Here is an 18,443-nt window from a genome sequence, read left to right on the forward strand (position 1 = left end):
CGCAGGTTGCTGCCTGGGCCCACCCACAGCGACCGTGCCCTCGGGTCACTGCACAGAAGGGGCTTGTCCCTGCCAAGCACACCCCACACCTGCCGCCAGCCGTCCGTGTCACCAGGTAGGTTAAGTCTGTCTGGTTTGAGGTACAAGACTGGCCAGCTCGCCCAGCCCCAGACAGCCCCACTCTGCAATTATTTTAGTATGAAACAGAGCCTGCAGCTATCTCCGTGCACCTGTCTATGGTGTGGACTTGAGACATAAGAAGCGGGAAGTGTCGGCAGCCAGGTTCCAGGACCCCTCCCCCACAGAGCCTGACTCTGCTGCACAAACTCTGCCCCAGATCCTAGTGGCCAAAGGCGGCTCTAGCACTCTTCCAGCCAATGAGACACACGCTGGAGGTTTCCAGAAATGCCTTCCTGTTGGAGACACCGCCCCTTCCTGCTTCCCTGCCTTTCTACGGAACATCAGGCTGGAGTCAGAATTCACCACAAGACCCGAGGAGCTAAGCATGAGAACGAGGCAGCAGACTGGAGACAGAAAGGTCCAGAAACCACTGCTCCGGCCCCAGACTGTCCACTTCTTGGTACAAGGAGCCCAGGAATGGAAAACCACACCAGCCAGGTTTTCTGCGACACGCTGCCAAACCAACCCTGACCCAAACACAGGCCACGGAAACGTGGGCACAAGTCCTATGAACAGGCCTGCTACAGACCCAGATCCACAGCAGCAACCATGACTGCCTCTGGCCTCCAGAAGCTCGTGTTCCAGGGCAGAGGGAGAGTCAACACGTAGGCCAGCCGGCAGACAGGGCCACGCCGAGTGTTTACAGAGCGGGGTGACGTGGACAAGGACAACACGGGGACACAGTCTCGCCAAGGAGACAACGTTTGAGCTGATGGCCCAGAGACAGGCAGGTGGCAGCCTTACAAACACCTGGGAGATAGATGACAGTCCCCCACAGGAAGAACGGGGGGGAGGGGGGCTCCATTTGTGCAGATCCGCAAACAGGAAAAATGGAGGGAAATCACCCAGGGAGAAGGCCTGCACACTTTTTCCTAAGGGAACTTACTTTCCCCATCATGACAGGAAGTCACTGGAAGGGGTCAAGCAGGCGTTACCTGATGGGACGCGCCCCTCGAAGGATGTCTGCAGTGACCCCATGAGGGTAGACCACACGGGAGCAAGTCTGGACCCCAGAAAGCCAATGAAGAACTCCTGGGGCTCAGAGAGGGGGATCAGCGGGAGAAGATGGGAACAGATTTGGAGGAGCTGGCAGGCCTCGTGCGGTGAGCAAGGTGGGAGAAAGGAGTGAGAATGGTCACAGGCCCCCGTGGGAGGCAGTGGGAGGCAGGGATGGGCCGGGGATCAGCTCTGAGCAGGTGCACGTGACCCCACTTCCAGAGTGGAGGGCAGGGGCTGGGGCTGCAGGGCAAGCAGGCAGGAGAGGCATCCGCACCCAGAGCAGGTGGGGAGTGTGGCCCTTGGGCCAAGGGCAGGTGGGGGCTGGGGGACGAGGCGGCTCAGGCAGTTCTGTCAGATGCTGCTGAGGGCCTGAGCAAGAGAGGGACAGGACAGTGGCCACTGACCTTGACAAAGACAGGTCACTGGTGACTCAGAAGAGTCGTTTCAGAGGGACAGGGAGGCCAAAACTCAACCAGAACAATCAAGTAGGTGGTGACAGTAGGGGCAGGCATCCGAGCTGGGAAGCCCCAGCATGAACAACACCGTCTGCCGTCCCCCACGTGGAGGTCCTGGCTCGGTGATTCCTCAGGTCACCTTTGTGTATGTACTGCTAGATACATAGGAGTGATTCTTCCACAAAGTCACTTCCACAAGTCATTTACTTGCACCCTCTCCCCCCATCCCCACGCAAGGGGCACTCGGGAAAGACTGGCAGGGAGGAGAGAAGAGCCACGTGAACATCGCCCACCAGGACAGGGTCCTGAGGATCCACAGGTGTGGAGCTGAGACACAGCCGGACACAGCACAGCACCAAAACACCAGAGATACACTTTCCCCCAAATCCACAATTCAAAACCATCCTGGGCCGTTAATGAAAGCTTTTCAAAATTTTACTTAAAGATTTCCAAACATAAAGGTAACTCCAGACGACAAATGAGCCTGGGTTCTATACTGGGCTCTCGGCACTTGAGAAGCTCTGCCCTGGACAGGAGTCAGGACGGGCAGCCTGAAGGAAGCTGAGACCATAGGTCTTTACTGAGGCTCAGAATACACACCGGACACTGCACTCGAATCCAGCTGTGCGTCAAGTTGTAAAGAATGTTTCTGAATAATTTGATGTATTTTATTTCTCAAAAGAGCCTCAACTTCTAAAAAAAAATGTTGTGTTTATTTCTGAGAGAGAGAGAGAGAGAGGGATGCAGAGTGTGAGTGGGGGAGGGGCAAGAGAGAGGGTGACACAGAATCCAAACAGGCTCCAGGCTCTGAGCTGTCAGCACAGAGCCCGATGCAAGGCTCCAACTCACAGACAGCGAGATCATGACCTGAGCCGAAGTCAGACACTCAACTGGCTGAGCCACCCAGGTGCCCCTATCAAACATTTTTTAAGCCCCTACCATACCACGGCTGTGCAGGGACAGGAAGCGCAACCCCCAGGTGCTTATCAGGGCATAGAAGAGATAAATGCCCAGAGTTACAGCCAGGAGGACACAGAATAATTAAGTTCTGGCCTATAACTTAAAAAATTCAGGTCTTGGGGCACCTGGGTGGCTCGGTTAGTTAAGCACCTGACTTGGGCTCAGGTCCTGATCTCACGGTTCGTGGGTTCAAGTACCACCTCGGGCTCTGTGCTGACAGCTCAGAGCCTGAGCCTGCTTCGGATTCTGTGTCGCCGCCTCTCTCTGCCCCTCCCCTGCTCATGCTCTGTCTCTCTCTGTCTCTCAATAATAAATAAACATTAAAAAAATAAAAAATAAATAAAAATAAAAAATAAAAATCCAGGTCTCAGCCGGTAGCATGTACCTTCTGGGCCTCATCACCCTGCCAGACTCCTGCTGCAGCAGACCCATCCCACCACACCCCCCAGATGTGGCTGCCTGTGCGTCCTCCAGGCCCCTGGTATAGGGGCCTCTTCCTGGGGTAAGACAAGGCGAAGCGGGGTGAGGCCAGGCCAAGAGACAGGCAGGTCCGCTCAGACACCGCTGTGCACACACAATGACAGATTTCAGCCTCAGATCACGAGCACCCTGACCCTCGCCACACGGGACAAGGACTAGTTCCGGAACCACAGAATAAAATGCAAGAGGTGGCAGGAAAACACTACCAGATCAGAGAACAGCAACAGCGTGGCTGGGAGGGCTCAGCACACACAGAATGCCCACTTCTCTCTTCCACTCACAAGGGACGTCAGCAGGCACTTCTGGAGACCCGCCACGGGGAGCGTAAGCAGATGGGGAACAGAGCGGCTGGTGCACCCGGGCCTAGTGCTGCGAGAGGCTCCCTGCAGCCGAAACCCGGCTCTGACGACGCTTTCCTCCTGGGACCTGGGGACCGCTAAGGACAGCCCGGCACAGCATGCCAGCCGCTCAGCACCCCAGCGCCCCCCAGCCATGGTTCACGCCAGGCTCCTCTGTGGCCTGAACCACGTGAAGGTGGGCATGTGGCCCCCACAGTGTGGCAGGAGCCATGCCCCTTCCTTCCTCTGGCAACCCTGCTTATCTCAGAGCGTGGGCTTCCTGGTTTTCATTGTTTACTGTGTAAATATTGGGCTGGGGGATAATATGAGACTCATCAAAAGATTTCAATAACCTAGTAACAGATTACCCTGTCGGTGCTAGAAAACAAGAGAAAGATTTCCTTGGCCCTAAAAAACTAAACATGATAGTAGTTTTGACATCTCAGGACCTGAGATCTACCTTTAAGAAAGAGAAATAAAAAATACAAAAATGTATGACAATGAATTACTCATATTTTATAGGATTGGGAGGCTTTATTTATCAAAACGGCTTTTTAAATAATTATTCAGGTAAAGTTAGACTTAAGATATTCAGAGCTTCACTGATTCCCTCCACCTTACCTGTGTTTTAGGACGATCCCTACTGTGATCAGTACTTTAACACTTAAAGATGTTTTGTTCTTCCATTGACATCAAGAGTATCACTCTGGCTTACAAATTTAAGTACAGATAAAGAAGATGTACCCATTTGTTAAAATCTAACAAAAGCCCAACAATGGAAAAATGACTTCAGATGATGGCTCTTGAATTCTCATTCCAAGATTTAAAGGTTATCTCTAAGGGTTCAACTCTCATATTAAGACTTATGGGGCGCCTGGGTGGCGCAGTCGGTTAAGCGTCCGACCTCAGCCAGGTCACGATCTCTCGGTCAGTGAGTTCGAGCCCCGCGTCAGGCTCTGGGCTGATGGCTCGGAGCCTGGAGCCTGTTTCCGATTCTGTGTCTCCCTCTCTCTCTGCCCCTCCCCCGTTCATGCTCTGTCTCTCTCTGTCCCAAAAATAAATAAATAAACGTTGGAAAAAAAAAAAAAAAAAAAGACTTAGTCCCCTGGGGCGCCTGGGTGGCGCAGTCTGTTAAGCGTCCGACTTCAGCCAGGTCACGATCTCACGGTCCGTGAGTTCGAGCCCCGCGTCGGGCTCTGGGCTGACGGCTCAGAGCCTGGAGCCTGCTTCCAATTCTGTGTCTCCCTCTCTCTCTGCCCCTCCCCCGTTCATGCTCTGTCTCTCTCTGTCCCAAAAAAAATAAATAAACGATGAAAAAAAAAGACTTAGTCCCCATAATTATTATTTTCAAAGATTAAATTCCAAAGTGCAACTATACTGAGAAAAAGATAATATTTATCCCCACGAAGATGCTTTTCTTTGATCTTTGATGTCCCTCTTTCCAATCCCTCTCAGCAGCCAGATGCACTATGGCAGAGGTAGGGGGGTGGGGGATAGGGGGCCAGCTCAGCAGGTCCCTTCCATGAGGTCGAAGTTGGCTGAGGAGAAAAGGAAGAGCCTCCCAGGTCTCCCTCCATCCTCAACTGACACCCGGCTAGTCAGGTGTCATTCGAGACCAGGGCAAGGAAAGGGAATGTGTTTTTGCCTCTGGATCTCGGCTGAGGGCCAGGCACACCTCCTAGGCCAACGGGCCCAGCAGGCCAAAAGTTCTTCTGTGCACCAGAGAATGCTAGGGGGCCAGGAGCCAAGCCCCACCCACACTGTGCTTTTCACACTGTTTCCCAATATCCTCCCCAAGGAAGGAGCAAAGTTGATCACTAAGGGCTTTTTAATTATCTGAATAAACAAAACGGAACTATTTTCTCTCATTAAAATGAGCGGATGGATTTCGGAGGTCCCCTGGCCTGCCTCCAGCCCGCCTACCCGCCATGACGGCTAAATTCATGGGGGTGGGGGTGGGGGTGGGGGTGGGGGTGGGGGTGGGGGTGGGGGTGGGGGTGGGGGTGGGGGTGGGGGAGAGCCTCTAGACGTTTCTCCCCCAGGCAAACCCGCCACTCTCCCCGGGCCGAGGGTCCACTGGAGAACGGGGACTCGCATCCTCCATCTCCTCCACTCCCACCTGACCACACAGCGTGGAACAAGTGCCCAACACGCCATATGGTGCTTGGGAGCCGGACTCCCGTCCCTCGGAGCCAGCGGGCTGCCAGAGGCACAGCCCCACGCGCCCTGAGGCCTTCAGGAGCCAGACAGAGACCACCCTGGGAGGGAATAAGCCCGTTGGCATCCAGAGAGCTGCAGCCGAAGGTGAGGAGCCACCCACGGCTCCTCCTCAGACGACGGTCCCCGCACCTGTGTTGTCTCACGAACCCTTGCAGGCACTCTAGCGTCGCAGCCCTTGCAAAAATTAGCCTTTCCTGATGTAACACCACCAAAACCAGTTCCTTTGCCTTTTCGTCATGAGAGTTTAATAAAAGCAGAAATAATTATATAAGTAGTTGGGCTAAACACCAACTAACACTGAAGCAGGGAATTTTGAAATCAAGCAGTGGAAGAAATCACACTGATTTAAGGGTGATTTAAGATAATACCAGGGGCAAAGACAAGCGGAGGTCTGAGTGAGGAGAAAATCGGCGAGGCCAGTCAAACTGGAAAAACATGCAGCTTAACGGTACGTGGGAACCTGTGCTCCATGAAGAAAGACACCGAGTTATTCATTCGCTGCCGCACCTTTGGCCTCCAAAGGGCCTGACACACAGTAGGTGCTGAAAAGCTACCGGTCAAATGATTGCATACGTGACCGAAAACAGGTTCAGTTTATACGGGGGAAGATGGGAGCTCGGTGAATATAAGATGCTAGCAACCCCTCAGATTATAAGACACTTACTATCATGGGACCAACATTGCCTTTCTAATACAGTTAGTGCTACAGTAGCAACCATGGGCCAGATGTCACCTTTCCGATAAAAGTCACTGTGAGTCCTACGTTTTACTCCCTATAAACAGGTAGCTCCGAGAGGCAAACACAGAGTTGTAAATGCACAGAAAACAAGAATGATGTGAAGGTCACACCAGGAGCAAGGACGGGATGGTGACCAAGGTCGGACCGGCGGCTACCCCAGGGAGGCAGGAGAGCTGACTTGGACGGACATGAGGAAGCCTCAGGGTGGATGTCAGAGTTGGTCACGTGATCGCACACAGCCGGGAGGGTCACCAGGCTGCACCGGGTTTCAGTGGTAGCTGGCACCAGCCCCTGGCAGCTAAGGAGAGAGGACTATCACATTTTCTGGAATTTGGGGAGCCTGCTGACAGCTCACTGGTAGCTTGAAACAAGCAATGGTGAGAACATTTACGCCACAGAAACTGGCAAATGCTAGCCATCAGGGCTTTTTACGTCCCCCTCCCTCCAGAAAGCCAGCTGTTCAACATTTACCAGCACAGCACTACATACACCTTACAGTATGTAAACTATACTCCAAAAAAGTCAAAAGCTGGGGGGCTGAGGGGAGGAAGGACTTTTCTGATAAAGGAAAAGGCCTTGCGATACGTAGAAAATTTAACTTTCAATGTGTTGAAAGTAAAGAACGAAATGTTTAACAGCAAGAAATCTACTAATGAAATTTACTATATTAACAGATTAGACAGGAAAAACCATACAACCATCTCAACAGATGCAGAAAAAGCATACAAAATTCTACTGCTATTCATGAGAAAGCTTATTTTAAAAAACTCTCAGCCAAGGAGGAAGGTGACCTGCTCACCTAGATAAAGGGTGTGCACAAAACAGCTACAGAAAATACCACACCTGGCGATGAAACACGAGCGTCTACACCGGGTGGAAGCCAGCGCAAGAGAGGCACCTTGACCACCACTGCCGTGCGAGCGGTACATCTGAGGTGGCACCGGGAGCCCCAGCCAGTGCACGAGGGGAAAGTACAAAGATTAGACGGAAACAGCATCACCTGCACAACTTGATCCCCCACCTAGAAAACACGAGACACGATTGCAAGCTGTGCGCATAACCGGCATGCAAACCCAAGAGGCTCCCTGCACGGCAGCAATAAGCAATTAGAAACGTAACTGGAGAAACCACTCAGCACGTGGTAACCGTGGGCACAGGCCAGGCTGCTCGGGGAGCAGTAGGCTACCGGCTAGCCAGCTGGAGAAATGTCACACCTCACTTCCAACCATATAAAAGCAAATTTCACATAGGTTAATGAACTAAGTGAGGAAAAGAGGCCAGGAGAAATGAAAGAGGAAGGCTCCTGAGGCGGGGCAAGTGTGCTCAGACGGGACTCAAAGCCCAGGTCGTAAAGGAAATGTCCAATACATTTTAACACATAAACATTTAAAATCGCTCTCTGGAAAAAAAATAATGAACTCAAAAGACGTAGGAAAAGACCCAGGAAAAGACCCGTAACCACGTGAAATCCCCGATATGGGCCTCCGGTGTCCCCATCAGCCAGGGCCCCGACCGCCTCCCGGGCACAGCGCCGCCTCCCACTGGAGCCAGGTGATCCTGACGCAACCCCCCTGCCCCTCTCCCCAGGAGTGGAAAGCACAGCTCCAGAATGCTGCACCGCGGGCTCAAGGCCACCAGAATTCCCAGTAAGATGGAAGGAGAGGGTTTCCCACTGGATACAACTCTGAATCCCTAATGGCAGCTCAGACGATGGGAGGACCGGGTGGGAGGACCAAGGAGGTGGCCCCATCCTCACCCTGAGCGCCACAGGTGTCTCGTCATGTTTTGTTATGTGCTTTTTCACCTTCCTATGTTGAAACTATAGGCTTACAGGAAAGCCGGAAACAGCAGCGAGTGCCCACCTGTCATTCGCTCAGCCTCTCCTAACATTTGCGTCTTACCGCATCAGATAAATTACTAAGCTGGCAGATGATCCCGGCGCAACACTATTAGCTCAGCCACGAGCTGCATCTGAATTTCACCCGTTTTCCTACGAAGACCCCTCTGTGCCAGGAGCCCATCCACAACCCACGGTGCGCTTCACCATCATGTCCCCCCAGACTCCCCTGAGCCTCCACCACCCCTCAAGCCTTCCTTGTCCTTTGGGACCCGGACGCTTGAAGAGCACAGGTCAGGTGTTCCTCCGGGGTCCACTACCTCCTCGTGAAAGTGCTGTGATTACGCATCTGTGGCAAGAACACTGGACACATGATGTGCCCGTGGGGCATCTGGGCTATACGATGGCGACCTGTCTTACCACAGGTGACGTTAACTTGGGTCACCTGGGTTAGCTGGTGTCTGCTGGCTTTCTCCACTCTAAAGTTACTATTTTTCCCTTTTTAATAAGTAAATAACTTGGGGAAGAGATAGAGCCCAGGCAAATATCCTGTTTCTCCTCAAACTCTCACCCACTAATCTCAGCCCCCATCCTTGAGTCTCACCTAAACTAATCGTTGCTGTACTGTCTTTTCTACGTCCTCACTCTTTCTACACTAATTAGAACCCTTCTGTCGGGAAGAGCTGCTCCTTCTCCCCCCGTTTATTAGCTTCTTTATTCACTTATTTATTTATATCAGTACAGAGTAGTGGGTATTTATTCCAGTCTCTGGATTATAAACCGATCCTATCATCATTTTATTTCCTCGCTCAGACTGCCTCAACTCTGGCCATCTTTGCCGCTTGGGGTGGGCCCCCGGGCCCTCTCGACACACCCCACCCTTTCTGAGCGCCTCCTTACTTTCTGCACGGCCAGGTGTCCTGGCTGCACCTGTTCCTTCCTATCGGAGGATGATATCTGGGCATGCTCGCCATTGCTGGGGCCTGTCAGGGGACGGAGACCCAGGGCACGTGCGTGTAACCCTCGTGCTCACATCCATCTCTGCACGTCCCCGTACACACCTATCCCGATGTGCACACGTTAGAGACCGTGGGTTTACACTGCGACCTGGCTCTGGCCGCCCACCCAGACGGACGACCTGTTCAGTCCTGGGTGCACACAGAGTAGGTTCACCCTGCGAACCTCACCCCCACGACAAGCATGGTTCTGTACAGCCCTCGGCCTCACAGAACGCAGCCAAAATGCCGTCTTCCAAGATGAGGCTGCCACCTTTCTTCCCGTCCCTTTTCCCGTGGCTCCGTTGTCGTTGGTGGGGACACTGAGGTTTGCTTCTGTGTGTATTCCACTTTAGCGCCCCCCACCTCCTGGCTGAAGTTAATGCACTTCATTCGGGGGTGTGTAAACAGCGCGGTGGCTCCCAGAGTCAGGCTGCAGCGAGCGGTGTGCTTGGAGGGGCACCGCGCCCCCACACCTGCAGCCGAGTCCCCTCCCCTGTCCCTCCCAGCCCCTCCCACCCACCCCCGTGGAAGCAGTCCAGCCCCTGGCTCCGGCTCGTCCGTCCCGTTCCCTTTGGCACGAACGCGCAGCCGCGCCCGTGTCTTCCCACGGCCCTTCTTCCTGGTGGACAGAGCACAGCACCCTCTGGCAGAGTGCCTCGCTCGCTCCCTGGGTCTCGGAAGTCACCTCGAATCAGTTCCCAGAGGCCGTACCGTCCTGCAGGTGGCACTTTGCGCTGTGGTCGACACACCTGCATGGATACGGAGGTCATTTCCATATGTGTTTCCATAGAGTTGGAGGTGCGCCCTCAAGCTAGACTCCTAGAAGAGAAAATGCTGGGGCGAAGCACCGGGCACATGGGGTTCCGCAGGCCGAATGGGGTGTTTTCGTGCCCAAGCACACAGCACTGATCTCCTCAGGCGGAGGAAATAAACAGTCAAATGATGGGAAAGAGCTCACCTGCGGGGCCCGACACAGAGGGCTGTCAGCATAAGCCGCCCTAGTAGCCGACGCTCATCATTAGGACTGTGACATCTCACCCTGGAAGCAAAAGGGTCACGCGATTCAAGAAGCTCAGCGCACGGAGACAGACCTAATGAGCAAGCCAGCTAAAATCTAGCAAATGGTCTTTACTAGCATTGTCCGTAACAGTGAAATGTTTTTACCCTAAACCCCATTTCGAAGCCCATGCCCACGCGAGCACATATCCACACAAAGCCGTGTTTGCTAATGTTCGGATCAGCTTTATTCACAGTAGTCGGAACGTGCAAACACTCCAAGCGCCCAGCCCCGGCGAAGGGACAGGATCTTCACAGGCAGAACCACGCAGGCAGGACCACCGAGCAAGTAACAGGAACAAAGTATCGATCCATTCCACAACATGGGCAGACCCCAAAAACCTTGTTAAGGGAAAGAAGCCTGACCCAAAAGACTACATGTTGCAATGATTCCATTGAAGTGAAATGTCTAGAAAAGACAGATTTGTAGAGACAGATCAGTGGCTGCCAAGGCCTGCAGCTGGAACGGGAATTAACACAAACACAGGAACATTCTGGGGTGACGGAAACTTTTTTAAACTGGACTGTGGTGGGACACCTGGGTGGCACAATCAGTTAAGCGTCCGACTCTTGGTCTGGGCTCAGGTTTGTGAGTTCAAGCCCCGCATCGGGCTCTGTTTTGACACCGCGGAGCTTGCTTGGGGTTCCGTCTCTCCCTCGCTGTCTCTGCCTCTCCCCGACTTGTGCGTGCGCACTCACGCTCTGTCTCCCTCTCTCTCCAAGAAAACTTGAAAAAAATTTAAAACCGGACTGTGGTACAGGCTGCACAACTCAGACATTTGTGAAAGTCACTGAACTGTCTTGTCTACAGAGGGTACGTCTCATGACAGCCACTTATACACAAAAGAAAACAAACCCTCCTCACAGAGCTTCCCCCACGTGTTATTTCCCGAGCGCGTCCCCTCAGAGCACTCAGAAAGGTGCACCCCCAGACAGCTGGGTCGCACGTGCGACGGCACCGCTTCTCCCAACGATCAGCGGGACTGGGAAACACCGGTCGGCTCTCCCACATCCTGGCTCCTCCACTCACAGCCGGGCTCTGTCCCAGGAACCCAACGTACCCTGCACAGGGTGGTCCCGGCTCAAAAATCTGGGAACTAAAGGGAAGAAAACTCCCTTTCCTACGGCAAGGGCTTGCGGTGAGAAACACCTAAGTTCATCAAACCCCCCTCTCCCTGCCCGGCCCTCCCCCCACACAGGGAGTTTAAGGGGAGCTGGGGGACACCGCACATGGCACTCTCCGCTCCCTCTAGAATACTCTGCCGCTTTGCGCAACACCCGCTCTTTCTATGAAAATATCAGGCCGCTCGCAGTTTCGTCAGAGGGAGAAAATCAAAGAATAGAAAGCTTCATAGTAGAACCATCAACGATGTCACTCGTTCGTGTGCATGTGGGTGAGAGCCCTCTACCACGTGACACCAAAAACGTTAATGAGGGAAAACCCCCAGAGTAGGAGTGACAAGAAGTGAATAGAGCGCGAGCTACATTCGGGTGACACTGCACCACGTACTCAGGACACGCAGCCAGCAGCTCTGAGAGGGCGTTCCCTCGCACCACTGCCGAAACCAGCCAAAAGGTGATGGGAGTGACTTTTCCATAGGTCTTCGGTGATGGTCAAATCCAGGTTGAACTCTCTGAGCCCAAATTATCACTGCTCCGAATTCCTATGATTCGTTCCCATGAATTGCACATCTTCCTGGATTAAGATTCTGCAGCCCCAACTCCCAAAGCGGCTTCCAGCTGACGCAGTTTACTGCATGTGCCACAACAGCCCTGAAACTGTTAACCTAAAAAATGACTACACGAGGCCCTTGAAACATTTAGATAACTTTTCGGTGAAAGTAAAGTTTCACTGCATTGCCAACCACAAAAGAGGCGGCCCGCCCAAGAGCACCGTGCTAAGCCAGAAACACACCGTAAGAGCCAGCACGGATCATGGACTCCAGAGCGACCACTCTGTTGGACCTTTATTTGGGGTAGATTCCTATTCTGAAAAAGAACCAAATTCGAAACAATCCAGGCTAATAAACATACAGTTTCACGCGACTGATGTCACGCATCGCCAGGACAGAGCAGACGTAACCCCTCAAATCGCTGCTCTGTAGACGGTGGCCTGAGCACGTAGGTCCCTCTTCAGATCGAGCCCAGGTCTAGACCACGTGAAGCATCTGAGTGAAGTCTCACCGTTGTCCGTCAGTCTTCGGGTAGTGAGCGCTTCCCACAGGACCCTACTCCCCGTCTCTACCTGGGGACGCCCCCTGAGCGAGCCCCCCTTCCTAAGGCAGAAGCCCTGCCCTCACACAGCCCCGGCACACATCAGAGGCAGGTCGCACTGACCGACACAAAGGCTGGCCTCAAAAGAGAGAAAGCTGGCCAAGCAGGTGCCCGGCAGAACCAACTCCCCACAAGAGAAGAAATGGAGATGGAGGACAGCCGGGTGCCAGGTGGGGGGGTGAGCGTGGGCAGAGGGGGCCCGCAGCCCCGCAGGAAGCCTGCTCCTTGGCCTCACGCAGAGGGCGGAGAGCTACCCGTGTCCTCGAGTAAATCCCTCTCCTCAGGAGAACCAAGCGTGCGAACACCCAGAGAGCCAGAGAATTCACACACGCCGAGCCGAAACAAGAAAAAGAAGTTGGGTCTGTGTGTGCGGCCTGCACAGAAAGGCACAGAATACGAGGCAAGCTCCACACTTACCCCCGGCCTGACCAACAGATACGTTAACAAGCTCAGTTCCTAACTCTATGATGTCACGGCAGGGGGGCTGACTCAATGCCGCCTCCCATGGAATGATCTGTACGATAAGCTTTAGACTTACACACCTGAAAACAATCCTCGCTCAATTTAGTTCCAGACAACCAACAGAGTCTAGTCCCCTAAGACTAAGAAGACGGAACAAGGGAATCCCCTGGAGCCAGAACCCATTCCTCCACCCCCGAGATGCTGCCTCCTGGGCCCCCCCTCCTCCCGCACCTCACCTCTTTCAGCAGAGCTGCCTGGTCCAGAGCGGGGGGACAGGATACTCTGTGCCAGGCGCTAGCCCCTGGCGGACCGTAGCAGCCGCGAAGGGACGGGACATTGCCCACTTTCAACACAGGACTGCGCACAGGTTCTAGGATAAGCATTTATTCAACAGCTCGCTGAATGGCCCCTGAAACCCTCAGAATTTATTATTTTACTCTTGCGTACGAGAGTCTCCTAGAAATGGAACAAACCTTGGAAGTCACCAACGTGACCGCCCTTGTTTTCCACCCCAGGAGCCTGCGGCAGGGTGGGAAGCAGATGGCCCAGCAAGTTCAGAGGCAGAGCCGGGACGAAATCCCCAGCTTCCTACACTCCGGGACACTCTCGCTTCCTCCTCCACCAAGCACCTTACAAGCCGCCTTCTCTCCAGGTTTTAAACCGGTTAAGTAAGCCTTCACTGCCGAGTCAGGTGTTTTTCATCGTATTTGGCTGCTTTTCTGAAACCTCCCAGAATTACTCATATTCTCATTTCTGTCACAACGTCGCTATATCCGTTACGTCTCTGACGGTTATTACTTAAGAGAATGCTTTTCATTTGTAGGGCTGCCCTCCGGGGTTCAAATGGCAGCAGCAGGACACAGCTGCTCTCGTAGGTTGAGGGCTCCCTGTTCGCAACAGACTAATTTACTCTACCGTACGTCATGGTTTTAGAATAATTTTGAATGTTTTGTAAATGTTTCTATTCTACGAAGAAAAGCACAAAAATCTGGAGGTAACACAGACATACGGGGCATAAATAGATGACTGATTCACCGAGTACAAGGAGCATGGGAGGGGCAGTGCGGGAGGCAGGCAAACAGCTTCGATCGGCTCGCCACTGCCTACCTGCGCAGAAAGTAAGAACACGTTAGTCATTTGTCCACAGACACTGACAACTGCCTCCTCTCTGCCCTGCACTGTTCTGAGCCCTCAGGAGGGAGACAGAGCAAGACCCCCGCCTTCCGGAGGCTTCTGCTCAGAGGGCAGCCTGATGGGAGGGAGGAATGGATACGGAGGGACAGCAGGGCACAGTGGGTGAGAGGTGAGGGTGCGGAGGGGTGAAGCCCAGACCCCACAGCCAGAGGGGTGACCAGAGGGGACAGCGGGCCCCTGGGGGGACTGAGATGGGGGAGCTCGCAGGGCTCCGAGCAGGAGAGTGATGGACCCATCCTCCCCACTTAGGGCTCCGCTTTGGCTGGCGGTCAGGAACAGGTGGAAGGAGGCCCGGGGCAGGAGCGTGCGGAGCAGAGAGAGGGTGAGGACGGTTCCACAGAAGGGGAGCCCCCTCAGAGCATCATCACGAGCAGCGGGCTGGATCAAGCTCGCTCCGACATGCCTGACACACGGGAGAGCTTCATATGCGTTAGCCAACACCACCCGGCTCTCCCAGAACTTACCGAGCCCCTTACATCAGTTCCCCGTCTGAAACACAGAGGTGACCCACGCTCAAGGTAACACTCGTGAGGAGTAACTAGGTACCCGGGACTCTCAGCTCCAGACCGTTCCGTGTCACAGCAGCTTCCACACGTGCACCTGTCTGTGTTTTACAAACAACATGGTACACAGGCTCCTGATCACACGGAAGGATATTAACATTCTGCACGTCGCACACCAAGGGATGAGCGAACTGCAGATTCGAAGAGAACCCGCTGTGAGATGACGCCCGTAAGTGAAGACCCTTCACCTCGGGTCCTTCTGCCACCGAGCATCATGGCAAGCCAGGGAGTTCCAAGGGCACTTCTTAATCCCTCCGGTCTCCTCATCTCCTGGACTCGACCCACCGCCAGACCCTGCTGACTCCCGCTCACCCTGGCACCCCGGCACCCCACCACCCCCTCCCCCCAAAGCCTTCCCGCCATCCGGAAGGGTGCAGAGCCGGGCCCTGCACGCCTCAACCTTGCCTCCACCACGCCCCCCCATCGACGGCTGGTCGGGGGCGACTGCCCACCCCCCCCCAGCTGCTCCAATAAGCAGGGTTCGGGCCAGGGAATGCCCTCGGCCCCTCTCTGGGCAGGAAGAAGAGCTCATCTCTCCTCCGGGCCTCAGCGCGGCACCCCTCCCGAGAGAGGCCCCTGTGCAGAGCGACGCCTCAAGAAGGCACAGCCCTGGGACGCCATCTGCCGCAGCCCTCGTGCCTTTGGCCACCGCACAGACAAAGCAGCTTCGAGGACGCCTCGGTGCCCGGTTTAGCCTCCAGCTGGAACACCGGCCCAAGGAGGCAGAGGCCTTCTCCTCCAGAGTGTGTCCTTCCACGATGACTCACACAGAACCTGTCACCGCGGGCAAGGGTGCCAGGGCGGTGGAAATCAGTTTTCCCCTTTCCCCGGCACAGACGATGGGCACACAGGGAGTCGGGGGGCTTCTATACACTTCATCCCATTGGCTGAACTACAGAGAACATTGATATTTCAAAACTCCACACCTAAAAAAAAAAATCAGATAACCACAAACAACAAAAACCAACACGCGAGGAAGAGATTTTACCATTTTAACAGGTAACTTTTCTTTACATTTTTATTTACTTTTGAGAGAGAGAGGAAGCAGGGGAGGGGCAGAGAGAGGGAGACACAGAATCCAAAGCAGGCTCCAGACCGTGAGCTGTCAGCACAGAGCCCGACGTGGGGCTCAAACCCACGAACCAGGAGATCATGACCTGACCTGAGTCGAAGTCAGACGCTCAACCCACTGAGCCCCCAGGCGCCCCTTGAACAGGTAACTTTCAGCGAATGCAGCCGCCCTGATGACGTTTCAGCATAACTGGGCCCAAGCAACACCTGTCCGCCTCAGGAGGTGGGGGCTGTCCTGGACGCAACACCGGCATCCTTCTAGATACTGTTAAGACAAATGAAGCACAAAGCAGCAGGCGAATCTTGCTGGTCCTCTGCTGTGGTACGAAGTTTGGTGACTAAAGGTGCCAACTTCTAGTTAAGTTAATGACACTTTTAGAGATAAGTGAATTGTAGGGGCACCCGGGTGGCTCTGTCGGTTAAGCATCCAACTTCAGCTCCGGTCACGATCTCACAGTTTGTGGGTTCGAGCCCCGCGTCGGGCTCTGTGCTGACAGCTCGGAGCCTGGAGCCTGCTTGGGATTCTGTCCCCCTCTCTCTCCGCCCCTCCCCGGCTCACGCACTTGTACGCTCTCTCTCTCTCTCAAAAACTAAACATTAAAAAAATTTATATAAGTGAATTGTTTTAATAAAGAAAAATGCCATTTCCACATATATCTTTCTGTAAGGATGCCCCAAGGCATGTTTAAACACCGTAAGCTAATAAGAAACTGATCCTAAGTCCTAGGGCACGATTCCCCAGTTTCTTGGACTGAGCACAAAATTATCTTTTATTTTATGCCCTCCTTTCAAAAGGGCAGCATGTCTCTGAGAAATATTTTTGAAGTGAGTCAGTTCCCACGTGCAGAGGTCCTGTTCCTCCGACAACCCCTCTCACCTTCTCAAGGACTTGCCTCCTGCAATTACCCCTTTTCCAACATATTATAAATTTGTCCTTCCCTACTGGATTGCCCCTTAGCCCATAAACACACCGCAATCGTTTCCATTTAAAAACCCAAATTACATAACTCCCTCAAGCCCATGGCCCCTCCAGCTTCTGCCAACAATTCCGCCCCGTTTTAACAAAGCTCCCCTAGAGAGTCCTATACCTGTGACATCCTCTGTGACACCCCCTCACAGTCTCCTCAGCCACCATAAGGCTCCCTCAGGAAGCCCTGGACTCCAGGCCAGCAGACCCTCCTGGTTTCCTCCTTCAACAGACCCCTTTACGACGGGTATTGCTAGACCCTCCCCCTCCTCCACTCCTCCCCCTCTCCTCCTCCTCTTCCCCCCCCCTCCTCCTCTTCCCTCTCCCCTCCTCCTCCCCCCCCTCCTCCTCCTTCTGGGCCCCCTCCTCCTCCTCCTCCTGGGCCCCTTCCTCCTCCTCTCCCCTCCCCTCCTCCCTCTCCTCCCCCTCTCCCCTTCTCTTCCTCCCCCCTCCCCTCCTCCTCCCCTCCTCCTCCCCCCATCTCCCTCACCTCCTCCCCCTCCCCCTCCTCCTGTGCACCCCTTGCCAGAAGCCCCCAGGCTTCATCCCTACCCTTCTGCTCATCTGTATCTATATCCACTGCAAAGCCCATGGTTTCAAATACCAGCAACAGGCAAATGACTCCCAAATTCACATATTTGACCCCAATCTCTTCTTGAGCCAAACTTTGAATTTCCACTAGTATCCAAACATCTCCACTCGGATGACTGCTTATAAAAACAAGTGAGGTACTATTTTAGGCACTTTACATTGGCTCAGTTTGTAGGCCCAACGACCAGAGGATCGAGGCTGCCACTGTTCTCCCTAATTCACGGATGAGAACACCAAGACAGAGAAAGATCAAACAGCTCGCTCAAGATCACGCTTCTGAAACGTGACGGAACAGAGATTCATCCCACCTGCTCACGGCCCAGTCCGCGGGTGTAACTGCTGAGGAACCGTCTCCCGCAGGGTCCGAGGCCTCACGGGGCCAGTCCCCAGCTCCTGATGTCAGCCTCAGACTTCTCTATCCCAAGGCCAGCGCCAGCCAACCGCTCAGGCCAACAACCTTGGGATCATTCCGGATGTTCCATCTCACGGCGAGTCTACTGGCAATCCTGACGGGCCTGCCTACAAAACACGCTACGGTTCATCAGCTCTAAGCGTGCACTTTCCCCCTCTGAACAACTGTGAAATCGGAGGTGTCCCACAATGCTGTCAGCCGGGCAGGAGTGGAGTATAGTGACTCTTGCCCGGGCACACTCAAACTCAGCTGTTACTCTTGGAGGCACGACAGGAGACAGGACAACACAGCCCGCCGACAGGTCAGTCAACAAACCATTTAAGGACCAGAAACCTCTCCTTACTACCTGCCAGTGAGATCAAAAAAGCATCTAAACTCACAGACCAGGTCTCAGCCGCTTGGAAGACACCCCAGACGGGGGCGCCTGGGGGGGCTCAGTGGGTTGAGCGTCTGACTTCGGCTCAGGTCATGATCTTGTGGTTCGTGAGTACAAGCCCCGCGTCGGGCTCTGTGCTGACAGCTCAGGGCCTGGAGCCTGCTTCCGATTCTGTGTCTCCCTCTCTCTGCCCCTCCCCCGCTCACATTCTGTGTGTGTGTGTGTGTGTGTGTGTGTGTGTGTCTCTAAATTTAACTAAACATTTTTTAAA

General features: G+C 54.0%; 1 protein-coding gene and 1 long non-coding RNA gene across 3 annotated transcripts in view; one reads left to right on the forward strand and one right to left on the reverse strand.

Annotated features, from left to right (window-relative positions):
• Positions 1-18,443, reverse strand: part of ADARB1 (adenosine deaminase RNA specific B1) — a 141,688-nt gene that overhangs the window by 117,449 nt on the left and 5,796 nt on the right. The window lies entirely within an intron of this gene.
• Positions 455-3,907, forward strand: LOC125159073 (uncharacterized). Its single transcript, XR_007149675.1, has 2 exons — positions 455-1,292; positions 3,359-3,907. It is a non-coding gene; the product is annotated as an uncharacterized LOC125159073 (long non-coding RNA).

Source organism: Prionailurus viverrinus, unplaced genomic scaffold (genome assembly GCF_022837055.1).
Source record: "Prionailurus viverrinus isolate Anna unplaced genomic scaffold, UM_Priviv_1.0 scaffold_42, whole genome shotgun sequence".
Lineage (NCBI taxonomy): Eukaryota > Metazoa > Chordata > Mammalia > Carnivora > Felidae > Prionailurus > Prionailurus viverrinus.